The 20,241-nt window shown below is 29.8% G+C and overlaps 1 protein-coding gene across 2 annotated transcripts in view; it reads right to left on the bottom strand.

Annotated features, from left to right (window-relative positions):
* The window catches only part of LOC109609133 (nephrin-like), a 199,636-nt gene extending 180,264 nt beyond the window's left edge, over window positions 1-19,372 (bottom strand). Inside the window, exons 1-3 of one of the 2 annotated variants that reach the window (XM_049961438.1) lie at window positions 19,300-19,372; window positions 19,142-19,242; window positions 316-338 (exon numbers count right to left, since the gene is read on the bottom strand). The gene's annotated coding sequence lies outside the window, so the exon portion shown is untranslated. Of the gene's footprint in view, window positions 1-315; window positions 339-17,246; window positions 17,381-19,141; window positions 19,243-19,299 lie in introns of those variants that run through there. The other variant, XM_049961439.1, reaches the window with a different exon arrangement.
* Window positions 19,373-20,241: the final 869 nt, after the last annotated feature.

The raw sequence follows: 20,241 nt of genomic DNA, 5'->3' as shown, positions 1-20,241 counted from the left end.
AGCTGTAAAAACGAATCTTGCTCCTTGATAAATATAAATTTTTATTTCATCCTTTGCCAACGGTTGCTCTAACTCGGGATAGTTTCCGGGCCTTACCAGCAACGTAAATATTGTTCTTTGGAGAATTTCGTAAAATATTATTCCCGGACTCAAATAGTGTTTCATGAGCAGGAGAAAGTAGGTATATTAGGTCAAACTTTATGCGGAGAAACGAATGTAGAAAGATATATCGCTGTTTTAACAAAGCTTCGCATGAACACGAGGCCCACTCTAAATATTTGATATGCATTTGCGAAAATACGACCCCATACTCACCCATTGTTTCGCAACTCAGTTACCTGTAAAAAATAAAAGGGCTTAAATAGCACACGGGTAAATTTTTTGCACAAATAAATTCTTTGTCATGCATATTTTATAATTGTGAGCTTAAGCAAATGTTTGCTGGTTTGTTGAGCTTAAAAGGTAGCGCAGCAAATCCATAATCGATAATTTTATTAATATTATTCATATTCTTTCATCCGTTGGCGCATTTCGGGCAACCTGGCACGTTATCAATCGGATTTAAGAGCTTCCATCTTCCATCTTTTAATGCCCACGAGCCAAGCAAAAAATGGGTTATGAACAAATACGGTGCAAAAAATGCAGGAACCGAAATACCTCAAGTAATTGACAAAGGGTGTAGATTATGTCACTTTCGATAAGGACCGAAAATATCCATGGGCTGCAGTGGTGTTTGATATGAAAGCTTGCGGTGAACAGGAAACATAAAGTGCCAATCCGATAATGCTGCCTACAGGGCACCATTTCACCATTTCACCCCACGACCCTACTGCTGGGTTAACATGTAACAGTCTTGTTTTCCTTTTTACACGGAAAAACGTTGCGGCCAACAAAACATCGGACGGATTTTTTAACGACCTACTATTTTTACGATAAGGGAGCCGCTTTGTAAAACTGCACGCATTAATCTTTTATCCTTTATCTGTAGATGATAGGTGGAGGCCATGTAGGTCGATACATCCAAAATACACCTATTCATAAATTGTGAAAGAGGATTGCATGGTTTATGCATAGGCGGAAAAACTCGACTAATGATGAATGAACATTTTTTTTTTCACACAAAAGGATATCTTCAATACATTGTTCTTATTGATGTCGGTAGTTTATTGTTCGAGTATTAACTCGATTTAATTCTAACAAGGGTCACGATTTTCGTTCAAAATATTACAAGAAAACAATTTTGTTTTTATTGTTAATAAGTAGACGTCAAGAGTCTGTCGGGAAATAAAATGGAAAGTCCAATGTGCATTTCATCTGTAATATTTTGAGTAATAAATTTAAATAAGTAAGCTTCGCGCTTCCACATTGTCGGCTGATGTTAATTCTACTTCACTTGAGTTATTCTCTTCCTTAACGTCTTATTCAGTTTAATATTGAACATAAATTAAAGTAGAGTTGTGATCGTTATTATTTTTATACATTTTATATATTTCGTATATAAAAGTACCAATTATTGATTATTATTATTAAAATAAATATTACGTATACTTATTATGAGAAAGTTCGTCGCCCTTTTTCGTCTAAATAAGTGTTTAACTGACGGAAAAACAAAACTAAACTCCAACAACAAAGTAATCATCTATTTTGCCATCTTTGGGGCAACTGTCGAATCCCAGATCGAAAAAACTACGCCAGTTTTGACTCTCATCATCTCTAAGGTTGAAATTTCCTTCTCGAAACCACTGAAACAATTTTTTTGAACGAGGTGTACGATACAGAATTTCCAACAAAAGCGAAATCGTGTCTTTCACTTCAGTGCCCTTATTTTTTCATTTGGAATACAAAAAGAAGGCGGTAAATGTTTCTCTTCGATGTTTTAACATTTTGGGGTGTGTTTACCAAAATAAAGCTTCATAGGTAGATTTAAAATTCAAAAAATGGTGCCATAATTTCCTGTTAATAATATATAATAATAAAAATATATAATATATATATATATATATATATATATATATATATATATATATATATATATATATATAATAAAAATAAAAAATATAAATTATGTAAACTGTAGTTTTAGTCAAAATTGCTTAAGCATATGCAACTAATGCATAGCAACGAAATTTCATAAATATGGAATGTCATCAAACCAGCTCAACCTTTAATTCAATTTATTTCAAAGAATTCCAACACATACACGATGGAATTGATATGCCTGTCGTTTTAATTGATGTAATTGCGCACTCCCCTTTCAGACACGTTCATGAGTGAACGGCTTTGAAGCAAAAGCCAGACGAACGCTCGTCTTGTGCATAAGGGTCAGGGGCAGGGATGGCGCACATGCCGAACGTCCTGAAACTGTCCTATGTGTGTAACCATGGCTAAGGAATTCCGTTACACTTGCCATTAAATGCATTCGTGTCCTGCCAAAGCTTAACATTTAACACTGTGCAACTATTTCCATTCGTTGGTGCGTGTGTATTGTTTCACAGTGTTGGCAGTCAATAATTAATTAACGCCGTTTGTTACCCAATAGTATTTATAATGAGTACGATGCTCGAAGTAACAGATACTTTTATCATCACTCATTATAGTAAGCTTAAATTACGTATAATTTATTGGAATATATTATGTAAAAAAATCAATGTATTAATTATACAGGGCCGGAGGCAACATTTTAACGATTGCGTATACTGATTACGATGAATGCCGATGCCAACGGCAGTCTCTTAAAAAACTAAAATAAAAAATATATATTAGATTATACAAATTTATCAAAAATCTTTATTTTCTGTATACAAGGTATTAATTGCCCATACTGGTTTGAATAATATATTAAAATAAAAACATAAATATATTAAATAAACAGTATAATATAAAAACAAATATTAACTAGTAACACATTACCCATTATTTATGTTTATTGTAAAATAGCAATACCAAACCATTTAACGTGACACGTGCTTCGTTTTATATATGTTGGATATTTATGTTGGATTATTAGTAAGTATAATTGAATCTTTTGATCAATTAGGCGTTTAAATTTGAATTCAGTTCAGAGAAGAAGAAACTCAGTAATTTAATCAAATAAATCAGGTAAAAAATAGCGGCAAAATATTTGACGATACATCAGCATAAATTTTAGCCATGGCAGGTGGTTAAGCCGATGGTGGAATTTTTTTCCACCGGCGCCGATGGCAAAACCGATATGTCGATCGAACCCTTCCGATGACTGATGGTGGTCAAAGTCAAAGGAATTAAAACTGTGGATATTGTAGTAATAAAGAATTAGCCATTAATTGTCGTTGTTAATTGTTTCAATATATTGGGTATTCAATTTTTATAAGTAAATCAATCTATGTATGTAAAATATACATAAACAAAGTACTGTGTAATACATATACACGGAATATAAAATAGTAAACTACTATCTAAATTTAAAAAAAAATAGAATTTTTAAAGCCCAAATTAGTGTTCTGTGAATTTCTAAAGCCCAAAATAGTATTCTGTGAATACTTCACTCCGATTTACACAGCACATCAACGCTTTAGGATAAAATAAAAAAGCGTATAATATTTTGCCTACCTCTCCAACTCTTTCCCCAAGTGAATACTGAATAATAATTACAATATGCATTTGCATTTCAAATTAATTTCCCAGGTTTCACATCGAGTTTATTATTGAAATTTACTGTTTAACTTTTCAGAACAATACAATTTGAACGAGCAATTACAAACTCATAACAATGTAGTTTTAACGTTTTTTGTAAATCTTAATGATAACCACAAACGCAAAATTTAAAGTAATCAAAAAGTTATTTGACTTTTCAAGAAATTAGATTAATAAATATGAAGTGGAACTCACAAATATTTTCAGAATGAGATTTGTGGTCCAAACAGTAGCGCGAAACTGAATAGGAATATATTTACCTTTCAGCAAATGTTGCCCAAGCTCCTTATTTATTCCTATGATGTTTATTATCCTCGATACAAACGACTCGTTTTGTACTACACTAATGCGCAACTTGTATTTGTGTATTTGAATTGAAATGGTCGCCGGAAAACATGCAAAAGAACACATTCTTTATTCTTTCTTATATATTTTCAAGAACTGTCTTCTCAGTTTCAGTGGATACATATATATGTATCAACTCTGCAAAAGTTTTCAATACCTTTTTTGTTTATACGCCAAAGTAAAATACAAAGGGATAAAACTGCATAAAAGTAGAGTTTTAAAGTACTTTTGAAGATGAACAATTTATTTCCCAAAATTATTCTTCCTGGAATACGAATTTATTTAGAAGTTTATTTAGTCCTTTGACGTATCTCAATACATAACACATAATATTAAAGGCATCACGAGGTATACGAGTTATAAGTCAACGTCAATATTTTTACCGGGCATTATTCAAAAGAATTTTAAACGGTTTACACGTTTACACAAGTTTCATAACTTTATGCATTAGTTTACTCCATTTAATTCCGAAAAGGCAAGCAGGAACCTGAATAAATCAAATTTAACACTGCCACCATACTTTAAAGTGCCGTGTCACGCCATAAATTTCCAGGTAAGTGTTTGATTAAATGTGATAATATCAATTAAAACGAGAGGTGCATAAAAATTACATAAAGCCCATTTTATAGGCAGTAAACCGAAATTAACTTGCCCATCGACCTAGAACCGGGCAAACGCTACAACTGGGCCCCCAATAAAAAGTAAATATAACATGAAAATAAACTGACTGTGGGCGGTCCATTGTTGGGAAGCACCTATTACCGCTGTTGTATTCGGCCATTCCGTACGGATATTTTAGAAATTTCGGTCCATAAGGCAAATATTATATTAAAATTACGCCGGCCACCGTAATTTTTTTGATAACCTCGAAAGGGCGAAGCATCCATACACGTATCAGTAAATAACGTTTAATGTTTGGCGCTACAATTCTAACGTTTATTTGTGTACGTAACATGCCCGTACGCCTTCTGAAAACATCTAAAAATGTACAGTTTCACATGCAATTATTGCTAGTGTTGGGAGAGAGAATTAAAAGGATATGTAAGTATACGTCACACATTCATTATTAACGAACAAGTTTTGCTACGTAGACCTGCAAACAATTTGATAGTTGCTTTTAAAAATTGTTGATGTACAAGATTAGAGTTTGATTTCTGATATAAAATGAGCTTATAGGATATAACCGTAAAATATTATACCCAACGCTGGGAATTGAAATATCTAAATCTCTTCTATACGCCATCATTTAAAGTGTTAACGATATCGAGTTGCAGTGTCCCTATAGAGAAAGACCTTATTTATTTATGGCGGGGTCCGGAAAATGAAATTTTCTAAAGTTATATTTTATAACTGATGGAAGAGTTAGGTAATTGCCGTAACATTCGAGCGGCTTGGCTTATTAAAACGAATTGATGTACTCCCTGGAGATGAAGATAATGACTTTGTCATTGAGATAAATTAAAATAAGTAATATTAGTAATGGGTTGTTAAACTACAAATCCTATCTCAAACATCATCTATTATCTAAAATATACTTACATTAACACCCTATGTTTAATCTACTTGCCTAGATTTAATTAAACTGAGTAATATAAAAAATTTAACTGTTAACGCTTACATAAAAACACGTGGAGCAATTCTCGGGGAAAAAACACAAATAAGATCGATTTCTGACGTCAATCAGTTGAATTTTTACGTAAACAGAACGTCTCCGATATTACTAAATTAAAAAGCTCATTAAAAGGTTGTTAAGGGTTACAGCGAGGCGGCACAAAGAATATTACTCAGCAGAATGTCACATCGTTATAAGGGTAGATATTTGAAATTATGTTGTTATTTTAGAAAAAATGACGTCGTCAGATTTTATTAAAATTTTTTCGGCAAATGAAATATGTGTACATTAAACGAACAGACTTCCCCGTTGTTATTGAACTCGTATAAGAAAACTTTTAAATGCAAACAAAATCTTTTAGTTCCAGATTTCAATGTAGCAGTGCTTTAATTTGAATTTATTTGTATCATAAGTTAATTCAATGCGAATTTGGAACGAATTCAACGTTGTTAAGACCTGATCTTGTCTAGATCTTGGTGTGGCATTCTCCAAACTGAAATCTATTGCATGCCTGACTGTCTAGCGTAGAAATTTATCCCGTTTCCAATTTCTGTCCAGTTCTAAGAAATCTATTAGGAAATCATTGCTCTTTAAAAGATTACAGTGCTCTAAATGAATTCATCCTAAGTAGAAGTCCTAGATTCTACTTACACCAGGTTTTATATTTATTAATAGATATTTACTTTTATTTTTAATTAATTAAAATAATAAATATTTTTTACATGCTTAATGCATAAACTCGTATTTATATATATTTTTAAATACAAATATTGATTTGTATGTTAATATGAGTGAATTAAATGCTATTTTCCCTTATCTGGTGAAAATATTTACATTAATGACAAATTGCAGATTTAGCGAGTAGATTTTAAAATTGTTTTGCTTTGAATTATGTAAATTTATAATAATAATATTAAAATAACAAATTAATTTTGTCATAATGAGAAAATTTTATAAAACCAGAATTAAATAAATTGGAACGTTTTTATATATTATTTATTTATACATTGTTGGGTTTTGAATGTCATTAAACATGTACTCAATATTACAAATCAAATATTTTAACAATTTAAATTCTGGTGGATGCGCATACATGAATGATAGTACAACATAGTTTTATGTTTGAATCAAACGTCAACAAATCATTGTTTCTTAAATTGTTACATTATTGGTAAAATAAACTATACAAAAACATTAATCATTTAAATTAATCGACAATTAATTAAAAGTTTGTGTACGGCGAAAAGTTCGGATTCAATTAAAAATGAAGCACAACTTAAAGTTGGAATAGAACTAATGATTACAAAAGAACGCGTTTATAGAGGATAAATTTTTTAGTGTGTAACTACTCTATAACTGGAGGAAATTAATTATAGTTACGCCCGGATGACTTTAAATCACATTATTTATTTACGAAGTTGCAAGGAGACTTGGACGACATTACTAACTTTCTAAATTCAGTTACATTTCAAAGATGTTTTTCTGTATTTTTATTTTTAAAACCATTTAAACACTGTCGTTCTAAACGTCACTGTTAGTTCGAGCAAAAGTAAACTTGATGGAATGGTGTAAATGAGAAAAATTTATGATCAGACGAACCTTCGAACTGTTTAAAGTGATCCCTTAGGAATTTACTGTTTCTCTAAGCACCGTCGTTTCACTTTCTCCGTATTTTTTTAATGTAAGTTATATAAAGTTAAACGTGGCCAACAAACATCTAATAAGGGCCCACAAACGATGCGCATTCATTCCAGGATTCTTTTTATCAACAAGCGTCCCCAGGAATTCAATTTACTTGATTATTTACACTACATAAACTTAAAATTCGACTTCTTATTCAGAATCACGTAGTCCCAAGAAAACGGCTAATAAAAACGTTTTAAGACCTAAATGGGCTCCAACACATATTTTTATGGCGGCGGGTTTTTCGAAATTAAATATGGGTGAAGAATGGTGAATTTGCATAAAAATACTTTCTGGCGAGTGTATTATTGCGGTGTTTTGCCCGTTTGAATTATGGACAAAAATGGAGAAAATAATTCAGAAAGGATAAAGTGTTCAAGGTTGAAGCGAGAGTTTTTGTTTTTGTTTTTTTTTTTGAAATTTAATCCCCGAATTTTATGTAGGGATGTTTGAGGAATTTGTTGAGTGGTCGTCAATTAGTACTTGAACGAAATTTGATGAAACACTTTTTATTGTTCCTATTTACACCAAAATGGAACAATAAAATTTAATATCTGTTTTAAGTAAAGGAATGAACTAACTTTAGAAACGTATTACTTTATTTTAATAGGATCTACTCAAATAAAAGCTAGATTTAAAATAACTTGTATTTTGTAAATTAAAAGGTGCAGGAGAAATGTTTTTGTTTCATTTTATTGTTCCATTTTAAATAAAACGACTAATGGAAAATAATAATACATATTTTCATAAGCAATGAGCTTTAATTTTACGTTTCCCTCTTATATCTTATTCTCAAATGGTAATTAAACGCAAATTGCATAATTCTAAATCGAATAAACTGCTTGTAAAATGAAATGTTTTAGAAAAGTAATAGTGGGGTGAAATATGATTTAACGTATGAGCGAAGTTAAATTACTCATTTAAATTTACAATTAACTTTGAGGAACGTAGCCATTTTAAGCATTTAAATCAGATATTTTATGAAATTAACATAATAAATTTATATACAAAAGTTATACCTGTTAATAAAAATGTTCAGGTTGCGAGGAATAGGAAAGTTCTAACACAATTAACTCGGCCGCTAAAACTTTTAGTCGGAGTGTAATTATTTCAAAACTGCGCGCAAAAATTAACGTCGATAATTATATATTAAAAAGTTGAAAATTGCATTTTTAAAATGCATGCGACATGAATAAAGCAGAAGCGAATGTGTCGCCCTATTAAAACTTCCTAACGGTAATTTCTTATAAAGCATCGACTTTAAGTTCAAGTTGCAATATATCATGCTAGAGGCAAAGTTTAAGTTTGGCAAAATTTGTCATAATCGTTCGCATTAAGTGAAATATATTCTTCACAATTTATATAATAGAAGCGAAACGGAGAGGAAAACTTATTAAACGTATAAAAACTTTTCTCGGTATAAATAATTTTTCCAGTAATGGCACAATTATTAAAACCGGATGTTGAAGGTGTTGTGGAAGTTTTATTTTTGAATTGGTCTCATCGAAGTTTACGAATTTTTACGAAGGGAATCGATTTTAAGTGTAAACTTGAATATCAGATCCTATTCAAGAAGTTTTAAAATGTTTCATAACTTTTCAGTTTTAAATTCGTTTAATTTTCTTAATATTTAATTGGGAATACATTCTTTAACATTAGGAGTCGCGCAGTTTTTACGGCGTCAATAAAGAACGGCTGAACCTTGTTTTTGTTTCCCATGCACAGTTTACAAATTGAAAACCCTAAAATTTCTCTTAAATATTCTCGTCGTAAACGAACCGGTTATGGTGTCTGCCAGTGATCAGATAAACCCTCCACCATCCCGGAATCATGATGGGCCACGGAAGCCGTTACGTGTTCGAATTACACCAGAAAATTGTTTTATTTATTATCTAATTTGCAAATAATTCCCCTTAGCACTTTTTATAGGTCCTGGCAAGGCAGTCCCCGTTCAATTTATTTGACTTCTACAACACTAAAAGAAAGAGTGTAACGGTCTCCAGGCGAGAAAGAATGTCTGCCGGCGACTCCGCAATCTTTTATTTGATTTTGTTTTTTTTTTTTGAGAGAGAGAGACCGAATTGTCGCAGGTACCATTAACTGAATTTGATATAACAAATTGATGTAATTCATCTGAAATATTGGCCAGACGTGTTGAGAATTATGCTGTTTAGGCTATCAACCGATGTAGACATTGTGTTGTACATTTATTTCTAATATGTTTAGGTTATTTCTAAATATAAAAAATATATAATTATATCCAGTTATATGATTATACAGTTATGACCTTAAATTTTCAAAAAATTGGAAATTAATCATAAAAAGAGTTGCATTTATTAAAAATATTACTGAAATACGGCATACCCAACAACAAGCAATTTTTTAATCCTCATTCCAAAACTATACTTGTTTAAATGTTATGAAGTTTCCCTTATAGAAAATTCAGTAGTAAATTTAAATTTGTCGTGCCAGTATCCTTAGGAGAGTAATGAGTTTCGTCACATAAATCAAGTAAAGCTCTTTATACTAGTCTGCCAAAAATGTCATCAATAATCTCTATGCAATTTAAAATGATCGATTGTTATAAAGGAGTCCATCGGTCTTAACAAAACCACTGACAATTTTATTATATTATACAATCTAGTGATTATTGGCGTAGTTTTTTTTATATGAACTAAACTGTTTTACCATCAAAGACTTTAATTAAAAATAAACAACTTGAATAAATATAATTTGTACATGAACATTAGCGCTAGTAATTTTCCATATGTCATCAACGGTGTTGGGGGAATTTAAGCCCGAATAGAATGTTTAGTCAGTCACCTTGCTATATTATATTAATTAATCCGCATGACGAGTATGACCATAAGGTTTAATATTTAATCATACTATAACAACACAACAATATTAATGACAACACAAAGTTTACAACTGTCAAACATGAGTTTCATTGTTCATCATGTTGAAAATATTAAGGCAATGTCAATGCTTTTATAATTGTTATTTGGTTTCATTTTTTCAGTGTATCTAAACACGTTGCAGAAAATTATTGTACTGAGCAAAGCTGGATTAAATCTAGGTCATGGAATTAAAGCATTCAAGTCTAATTTCCAATATGACACCATACTGTCATTAACATAAATTAAATAGAATATGATACAAATAGATTTCAATAAGTAATATAACATAAATATATAACAATGTTTGTGCCTGTTTTATCCATTTTCTCCGTACTAATATTATAAAGGTGGAAGGAAGTAACTGTCTGTTATGTTTTCACGGCTAAAGCGTTGTACCGAATTTGATGAAATTTGGTATGGAGATTGGTTGAACGTTGAGGAGGTATATATACTACTTAATAAAATATCTAAAACAAACCATAAGGGGACCGGAAAACAGATATTTCGTTTCAGTAAAAATAAATATTCATATTCATTAATTAAATGATACAACAAATATTTAGAATAGTTCATATTTACTAATGTAACTCTATTGTAGATCTAATTAATTATTAAATTATTTAGTGGTTTTTCATTTAAAATAAATAAATAATGTTGCGTTGATTATCTAGACACAAAGATAATTGCATAGGTCTGTAACTGTCCACATATATTGTACTAATATAGGATTTATTTATCATTCTAGTTTATTTTCGGCTTACCTTAACTGACAACTAAACTACCTCACTTTCAAATATTAAAATTTATATGCTAGAAGAGTGTTCAGTAAGCACGACACTTGATGGATTTCACACAACCCGCTTTAATATACAAAATTTATAAATTTAAGTTTCGATACTTTTAAATATATCAAAAGTACTAATTTATTATCCAGCCTTGTAAGAAATGGATATATTATTCTTTAAAATAATAATATAATAAAAAATGTTGTATAATAAGTCGTCAAAAATTAAAAGGTTAATAGTCAGCACCTCAAAGAGACCACACATTTATTAGTTAGTTTTATACTGCTTAGAATAAAAACAAAAATGATTTAAGTATTTTGTGGTTTTGCATCTGCTTTTCCTTGTTTATTTCATCGTATATAATTGATGCGTAAAAATTTAATGGTTTATTATTACATCCTCAGCAAGGGATAAAACACTGGTCAATATTTAATATATAAAATCCAGTCGAATGAATAAAATTCACGATCGTGTATTAAAAATTATCAAACTCTGCATTTTCTTAATAAACCTCGTAATAAATAACTAGTTTATTATAAAATGCACAAGGTGACCGAAATTGACAGAATGGTCGCTTTTAATTTACATTATAATTACTTTAACCCCAATGAGTTAAAAATACAATATTTTTTGTTGAATTGCATTTATTATCGTCGTTACTTCAAACTCATCGTTCTAATTCTCAATACGGATATACCGCTGGAATGTGTCGCTTTTCATTCGATGGTTTCGTAATTTGATTTGACTTGTTTTATTTTTAAATCATAGTGGCCGACGTAGGGAAAATTGAAGTGGATTTATTGTACAATGTGAAACTAGATTAAATCCTCATCAAAGAATAAAAGCATTAATTTTTAATTTCAAATACGAAATTCATCATTATGCGCAATGATAATAATAATGTTCGAACAATATTCAAATTTAGATATTAGTAATTTAATAATACAACAAAATTATCGTAGTATTCTCTTATGCAATAATAAATAATCCAAAAGACAGACAGAGAATTCTATAAGATATTATTTATCAAGAAAATCGATGTTTAAAGAGTCCTTTAACACCTGATATCCTAATAAAATTTTATAATTCAATTTAGTGTGTCTAAATTTAACTGTAATCTTTGAAAGATAACTCGAAGGCATTTATTGTCCAGTTTGAGATTAAATTCTCATCAAAGGATAAAATCATTAATTTCCAATATAAAATCCAATATACTTTCAAATAAGCTTATTAACAGCCTCTGTATCGAATATATTTATACACTTACAGCGAAAATTGTGTAATATGTTATCAGGACTGAATATTTTTCTACAGCGTGTTCGAAATTGATTCCCTGATTTCTTAACACATATTAGGTTCAAAAACTTTATTTTTTATTAACAAATTCATCACAAATCTGTAAATTACTCAAAAATATTCCACTGAATTTTGAAAACACGACTGTTAAAACGACATTAAAGTTTAATGAAAAAGTAAAAAAACTAATACTTGTTTTCAAATTCAATTTTGGCCGACGACATTGAAACCCTCGAGGGTAAGAAGTCCCAGACATGTAAAATTAAAAAGTTTTTTTTTTCCAAAGCTGGGAGCAGAAACTATTATCAAGCAGGTTTTTCGGATAAACCACACATTACATGAAATTATAAAATTGTGTGCCGTTCAAGTCAGACGCTTCACCGGGCAAAAATTCTTTGATGTTCACCGTGGCTTTATTACAATGGTGGTGCAGGGTAGGGAGTATATTGTTGACACGGCGGCTTTCTAACGGCGAATTGTTCCGACAGTCTGGGCCGTCCTCCCTCGAAAGGACATGTTTTAAGTGTTTTCCTGGAATTTTCAGAAGAACAATGATGATAGTTTGAAAGGGAAAAGCCAAGCCGCTAGTTGGGAGCGCAACGGCTGATTAATCGCTACTCGCCGTTTCGTTGCGACAGATTTATTCTCAATAGGCCCCTGAATTAACTATTCTGCACTATTTCATGATATAATATAAGTAACCACAGTTCCAAATAACAAAATACATCTATTTTATTGTTCCCTTTCTTTTATTATTTATTGTCGAGCTATAATTAACATCATAGTTTATTACGAAAGTGAGCGTTAAATTTGTTAAATATTTTCCATTATTATTATAAAAACGTAAAATAATTTAATGTATTTATGAATAATCAATAACGACTGGAAAAGCCAAGCAAATATATATTTCTTTCCAGTTTATATAGAAAAATAATGCTAAAATTTAAAAACTTTTATGGTAAAATTACAAAAAATATATATTCCATTTAACAGACGAAAATATCGAATAAATACAATGAGTAAAACGCTGAAATGACCAAGAAAATGAATTTAAAACACAATAAATTAAGCTTAATCCTCACAGTGATGTCTGAAAATTAGATTATGGTGCCGCTTGTAAACATACCTGATTTAAAATATAATTAACTAAGTCGAAAACATCTAGTTATTAGCCACATAATTTACGTACCCTCACATAGAAATGAATTTAAATTAAATAATACCCAGTAAATATTAAAGGACAATCCATAAATTGAATACGTTCAAATTACGTATACGTTAATTACTTCGTTAGTTCCTATAGTTCCTAATTTTTGTACATTTTTAATTGTTAAAGGTTGTTTATAATTAATTCAAAAGGATGATATGTTTCAAAATCTTCCACCATGATTTATATTGATTTATATATCACTTGAATAAATATTTAAATACTATTAGCTCACTTAATGTCAAATTTAGCTAGAACGCATTATAAGGTTCGTTAAAATTTCAAAAATCTCAAATATTAAGACGCGTTGTGGAAAATCCCTCAAGTGTCTAAGTGTGTTAAGGGAAGACTCCCCTACAACTCAAGTTTGGTAGTCCCCTTGTCAGTTAATGTAAGCCTAAAATAAATTAAAATGATAAATAAATCTGCCATTAGTGCACTCTATGCGTACAGTTACACGATTGTTTTATGGTGTGTATGTGTGATTAACTTTGCCTCTAAATATCCGTCGTGAACATTATTTATTCGATATATGTATATAGATTTATTATTAAAAATATTGTACTGTTATTGCAACTAATTTTATTTACCAATTTAAATTTATATATTTTAAACGGAAACGAATAACGATTATTCAGTAAAAATTGACTAGCAATAAATCATTTGAATGATACGTAACATAATCAAAAACTCTAATTATTAAAACAAAATTACTACTTATTCTACAGAAATAAAATATTTATTAATAAATACTAGTCACTGAAAATGAAAAGTATCTGAACAATTTAACATTAATCGAAAAAAGTAATAAAAGAAAAATTTCCTCGCACTTTTTACAAATAACAAAAAACGGGACTCTAGGCTGAAATTTAACAATTTAAAATTGCAGTGAACTAATAACGTCGTGTTCAAGCGCCGCGAGTTGCTTCGGTATTCTTGTATATTTTTCATTTAATTACTGTGGTTAAAATTGATGGAATTATAGTATTGAATTTCACAGTTACGTGAATGTTTTCTCAGTAAATTATTGTACCGATTAATTTAATTAATTTTTCTCTAAGAAATTTTTTTAAATTGATCAAGTTTTTTAAAAAATTTTATGAAGAAATAATGAACTTTTGATTTTTTATAGTATAAAACATGAAACTTTAATTTAACAAAAATTTTAATAAATTTTCAAAAAATCATAATAAATTGAAAATTTATTGTTGATGATTTTTTTGAGAAAAAAAATAGGCATAAAATATAAAAAAATTTTATAAAAATTTCAAGCAAAAAACGCAAAAATAGGTTTTCAAATTTAAAATTAATTTTTCTCTAAGAAATATTATTTTTTTTTACTGTTTATTTTGAAAAAAAATTGTCGGTAGCTCATTAGTTCGATTTTTTATGTCTGAAAATAGGTTTTTACTAAAAAATAAATACATATTATTTAATATATTATAACTTTATGAGTTTAAATTTAAATTTAAATAGTAGTATACTTAACTATGTCTAATTTATGTATAAATTACACCGTGGTAGTTTTTAAAATCATCGACCATCGGCAGATGGTAAAAAACTGCTCTTAATTAGATTAAAATCCGACTAATTATGGTAGTTAAATTGTTTAAATGATTTTCTAATTTTTATTAATGGTGGATGCGCCTCTTAATACTTAAGATTGTTAATGATAATGGGAAAATAACCAAAATGAATAATTTTTTTATTAGCATTCTATTCAAGTTTTAATATAAATTTCGCACGGAATAAAGTAATAATCATTAGTACAACGAAGAATTTTCACTCATTTACAAATTTCGTTATCTATAGATTATTCGAAACACAGCCAGTCAAAAGTATGACCTAATCCAAACTAATATAATATTATATTAACTAAAATAAATTAAAAAGACATTAAAAAGTCGATTTAATAAGTTTTTAAAACATAAATAGTAATTTTCTAATCAAAACGTGATTGTAAACTAGTTATCTATAGACACAACACCATCCGATATGAATTTCAGTTAGAACAGTGTAACTGTTTATTTGTTTAAGAATTTAGATAGCGTACAATATTAAGAGAAATGCGAATTTATCCTCAAAGAGAATTACAAGGTATTTATTTAAAGAGAGACCTCTCAAACAAGGCTGTGTATTATTTAATAACTTCACGTATATTGTTTTATGTACTTAGTATGCTCCACTAATCAGACATATTTTTCTCTTCGTGAAGCCGTTCATGTTTATAACGAACGAATAATGTAAATAAATGAGCTTCTGTCTAGAAAATTAAAAATTTAAATATTTTCTTAAAAGATGAACAAATAATGATAATAAACGTACTTTCGTTGACGGGCTCGACTTACAGAGATAAATATTGTTTTAAGAAAAACGTTACCTTTGATTTTAATATTTCATTTAAATGAACCGGATTGAATTTTCAAAAGCATTATTTTATACATGTAAACCAACTCTACTTTGAAGTTCGCATAAGCCTCCTCCTCCCTCTATTTTGACGCCACCATTAACAAGAAAGTTTTCAAACAGTTCTTTTTATTTTATTTGGGGAAAATACATAACAAAGTAATACATGAAAATTGTAATAATTTAATTAATTGTAACACGGGGTAACAGAAACACGATTAAATAAATAATGTCGAAATTAATTTAAATACGTGGTGACAATTTATTATTGCGTCCAATAATAATAATAAAAATGCTGAGATTATTTATAGTAATATAAAAATTTACTAAATGTTTATTTATCAACAATTCACACCCCAAACGAATGAACAAATCAGTTAAATAATGTAAAACTGTCCAATAAATAATTACAATTTAAATACGTGTAAGTGTAAATGCAAATATTATTAATCTTAAAACATTTCTGCTTAATCTAGTTGAATTAATAGGATATCTAAACTAAATGTGAATAACATCCAAGCGAATGATTTGAATTAATCGAGTAAACCAACCATTATTGGTCGAATCTTAATATTCCGGTTGTAATATCATATAACATATTTTACAATTGAATAGTGAAGTAATAACTGAACTAAATGATAGACAAATATTGAAAATATTAATTTAATAAATTTTGTCAATTTTAACGAAATAAAAATTCATAAATAGAAGTTAATAATTTTTAAGTGTCCAATTTAAATACTATAACAATTATTTAAGACAAAAACGAAAATTAATATTTAATTACGTAATAGTTAAAAAAATGTTAAACAATTTCGGATGCGTTTAAACGGTTCGGCGGTTCATATACCATAGTTTTTCGATGTAATTCAGGGCCACAGTTGCAACTCATCCATTTTTACATTTCGAAATCTTAGCAATTCATTTTCCTTACGATTAGTCATCAATTTGGAATCACGAACGCCGAGAATTTTAATTGAGCGAAACGTTATTGTCATCCACGCTCGTATATTTCGTGCCGGTTTTATTCCACTTTCGGTTTCGGCTGCGCTTAAAATTTTGACTTAACAACTACAGGTATTTAAACTTGTTAAAGTTTTGATTTATTATTATTTTTTAAGAATATATGTAAATATATTTTGTAACGCAAGATAAATTAGAGAAAATGATGAAATATGTATGTAGGGATGCTCTTGAATTATAGTCACATTTTAGGCGCCAATCTATGTATGAAAGCGTCTATACTGTGAATATTTAATTTTTGTTACCCCTAACAAACACAAAATTATTTTTTAACTTAAATTTATGTACCTTAAAATACTAAATTGACGTAAACTCACCTTATAGACGATTAATAATAAATATGTGATTATAATTAAATTCACCTAGATATTTTTACACCAACAGTACGAAACACGAAATATTTTCTTACAATATACACAGAGCGTCAAATTGTGGGCGTATTCTTGATAACCAAATACAACACTAGATTAAGTAGGATTTATTTACAAACAAACACTTAAAACACCATAAAACAGTGTATGGGGTCCTTATCGTTGTAACATGCAAAGACACACAAATTGACACGGAAAAATTCTAGTAAAAAGTTTCAGCGGTTGACGGTGAAGATGTTTTCGCGTAGGCCGCGTGCGTTTTCAGCCAGGTGTTGCGTCAAGCAGACCGGGGAACGCTACCAACATGCCCATGGCCAACAGAGAACTGGCTCCGCCCGGCTACCGGACCCAGAACCGGAGCGCGACGAATTCGGGCGACTCCGGACGAGATGTTGGGCCGCAATCCGGAGCCCCGGAAACTACGGCCATGAGATCGCGCCAGTTAAATGTCGAACCGAGAGATGGAATGTTGGATAATACACGGGCCAAGAACAATCGTCGTGGTAAATAAGACGCAGCGAGGCATCCACGCCCGGACCGGTTATTCCCAATCGGAATTAATCCGCCGCCACCATAAAACGTTTTATTCATTAATTTGCCGCCGCTTCCGAGACGCTAATAGTAAAAGTTTTGTCGAATAAAATCACCATACGAAGAGTAATGAAATATGCGGATATGTTCGCAAAGAATGTCCATAAAAATCTTTGTTATTTTACTGCTAAAATTTAAGTAGATGGAATTTAAGTTAAATTTAACATTTAAATGGGAAAAAAAAGTAGCTCGAAGTCTAGTGCCAAGAAAAAAAGAAATGCGTCGACCAAGATTAGACGGGGGTTTAATGTTTGGCGTAGAGACAGAACAACTCCTTAAGACCACTAGCCAGGACAAACAGGATGGTGTATTGTAGTTACCTATCCAAACAAACGTAATTGGGTTCCATCGGCGCTTGAATATTGGCGCTGTTGGCAGTTTGTCAAGAACGCCATGATGCTAATTATAAGGGACCGCTTTTGTTTAATTTATTTACATAGACATTATTTGACGGTGCGCCGAAATTAACAGTCGAATGAAATGCATTTAATATTTTAATACGTTTAAGGGTATGTCCATCAAATCCCTAAGTCTGTTCAAATGCATCGTTGTACGTATTTGTGGAACTAAATATAATTGGGTTACAATTGAGACTGACATTAAGTTTAGTGGGTCTGACAGTGTGTCATGGGCTGGTCGACTCCAATTGCTCCAACGTGCTTTCATTTTAATTTATTTATTTGTATGCATGGCTAGTTATAAATCATTGCATATACCAACAATGCCACGATTTTAGTATTTAATTCATATGTTGCTATTAGTATGACTGTAGTTGGATCTGAATTTGAAATATCTCAATAAGCATGTATTATTTTCTGTGAATAAATTTATCCAATCACTAGAGATTAAAAGCCAAAAAAATGTCTGATAGTTAATTCTATTCTATATCCACTATTTACACTATATTCAAGAATTTTTACATTTCTAAAGATAAAAACTGGAAAAGACAGATGTCTAAATTTTATTAATAAAAAATCATTTAGAACACTAATTACAGCTTCTGTTTAAATATTTTATTATTAAATTATAAATGGTAAATTTTGATTTCTAACGGGTCAAATCAAGTTTAACACTGTGTTTCTTACTTCAAATTTTTAACGACTAACTTTTTTTAAATTATCAAGTTTATATTCAAGAATTAAACTCAAAGAACAAAAAAACAATTTTTGTAGTTGTGGTATAACAAGGAACACTCCGCTGCGTCTCAAAATGGAATTCTAAACCTAATAAACAGTTTCAATAAAACTTACCCCAGATTTCTGCAAATTTTCCGTTATTTTCCAGTCTTGCGTTAAAAGCAGAGAATTCAGTCAGAAGAATCAAAACACCATACGACATATTTATGAAATAACTGCAACAAAAAAGTTCGTGAAAATCTATGGAAACTAGTGAACTTTGTTGTACTTACCAAATACCATTAAAATTGTACATATTCACTGCACTCATAGGGGATCAATTAAAAACGAGCACACGGATTTTTGTGATTCCTGGAAACAATGCACACGTGACAAATTTATTTCATTTACCATAATAATTTTTAAATGTACTTGTAAAAACTTGTAATTATACAGTAACATTTAGTATATCGATTAATTAAATTTCGGTTCAAATATTTTATTATTGAATTGAATATAAATTTTAATTTCAATCATATTACGGCACCCGTCATTAAAATCATAACCAACTCTATAAATTGTATTTAGTAAAATAACTCAACGAGTAAAAACACAATTGTACAACAATAAGAATAACTTCCCTGTTACGTCTCAAATGAAAATCTAAACCTTCAATAAAACATACCACAAATTTTCTTAAATTTTCATAAATTCCTCCGTTAAAATGACAGAAAATAGTCGGAAGAAACAAAACGTTTGGCATATTTATACAATAAATGCATCAGAAAAATTGACAAAAATTAGCGACTTTTACAACAAAATATCAAATTACGCTTAAAGACATATATTACTTCACATTATTATTATTATTATTATTATATTAAATTAAATATAAATTTTACTTTCTAATCCAGTGGTGGCATCTGCCATTACAAAGTCACAGCCAACTTTAAAAATATATTTAATTATCAACACAGCAGAGAAATTCACGAAAACCGACAAAATTAAAAGTGCATTTGGTTACCGACGATAAATAAAAGACCCACATGCGGATTGCTCTGATTCCTGGGAACGATGCACACCTGTTTGTTTCTACATATTTATTTTTAAATACAATTCTAAATATTTATTTCTCTTTAAATATTTTATTATTAAATTAAATATAAATTTTGGCTTTAATTAAATTGCGGTATCCGCCATTATGGGCACAGCCAACTAAAAAAATATATAAAATT

This window comes from Aethina tumida, chromosome 1, assembly GCF_024364675.1.
Source record: "Aethina tumida isolate Nest 87 chromosome 1, icAetTumi1.1, whole genome shotgun sequence".
Taxonomy (NCBI): Eukaryota; Metazoa; Arthropoda; class Insecta; order Coleoptera; family Nitidulidae; genus Aethina; species Aethina tumida.
This window is presented reverse-complemented; position numbering and strand designations above follow the sequence as displayed.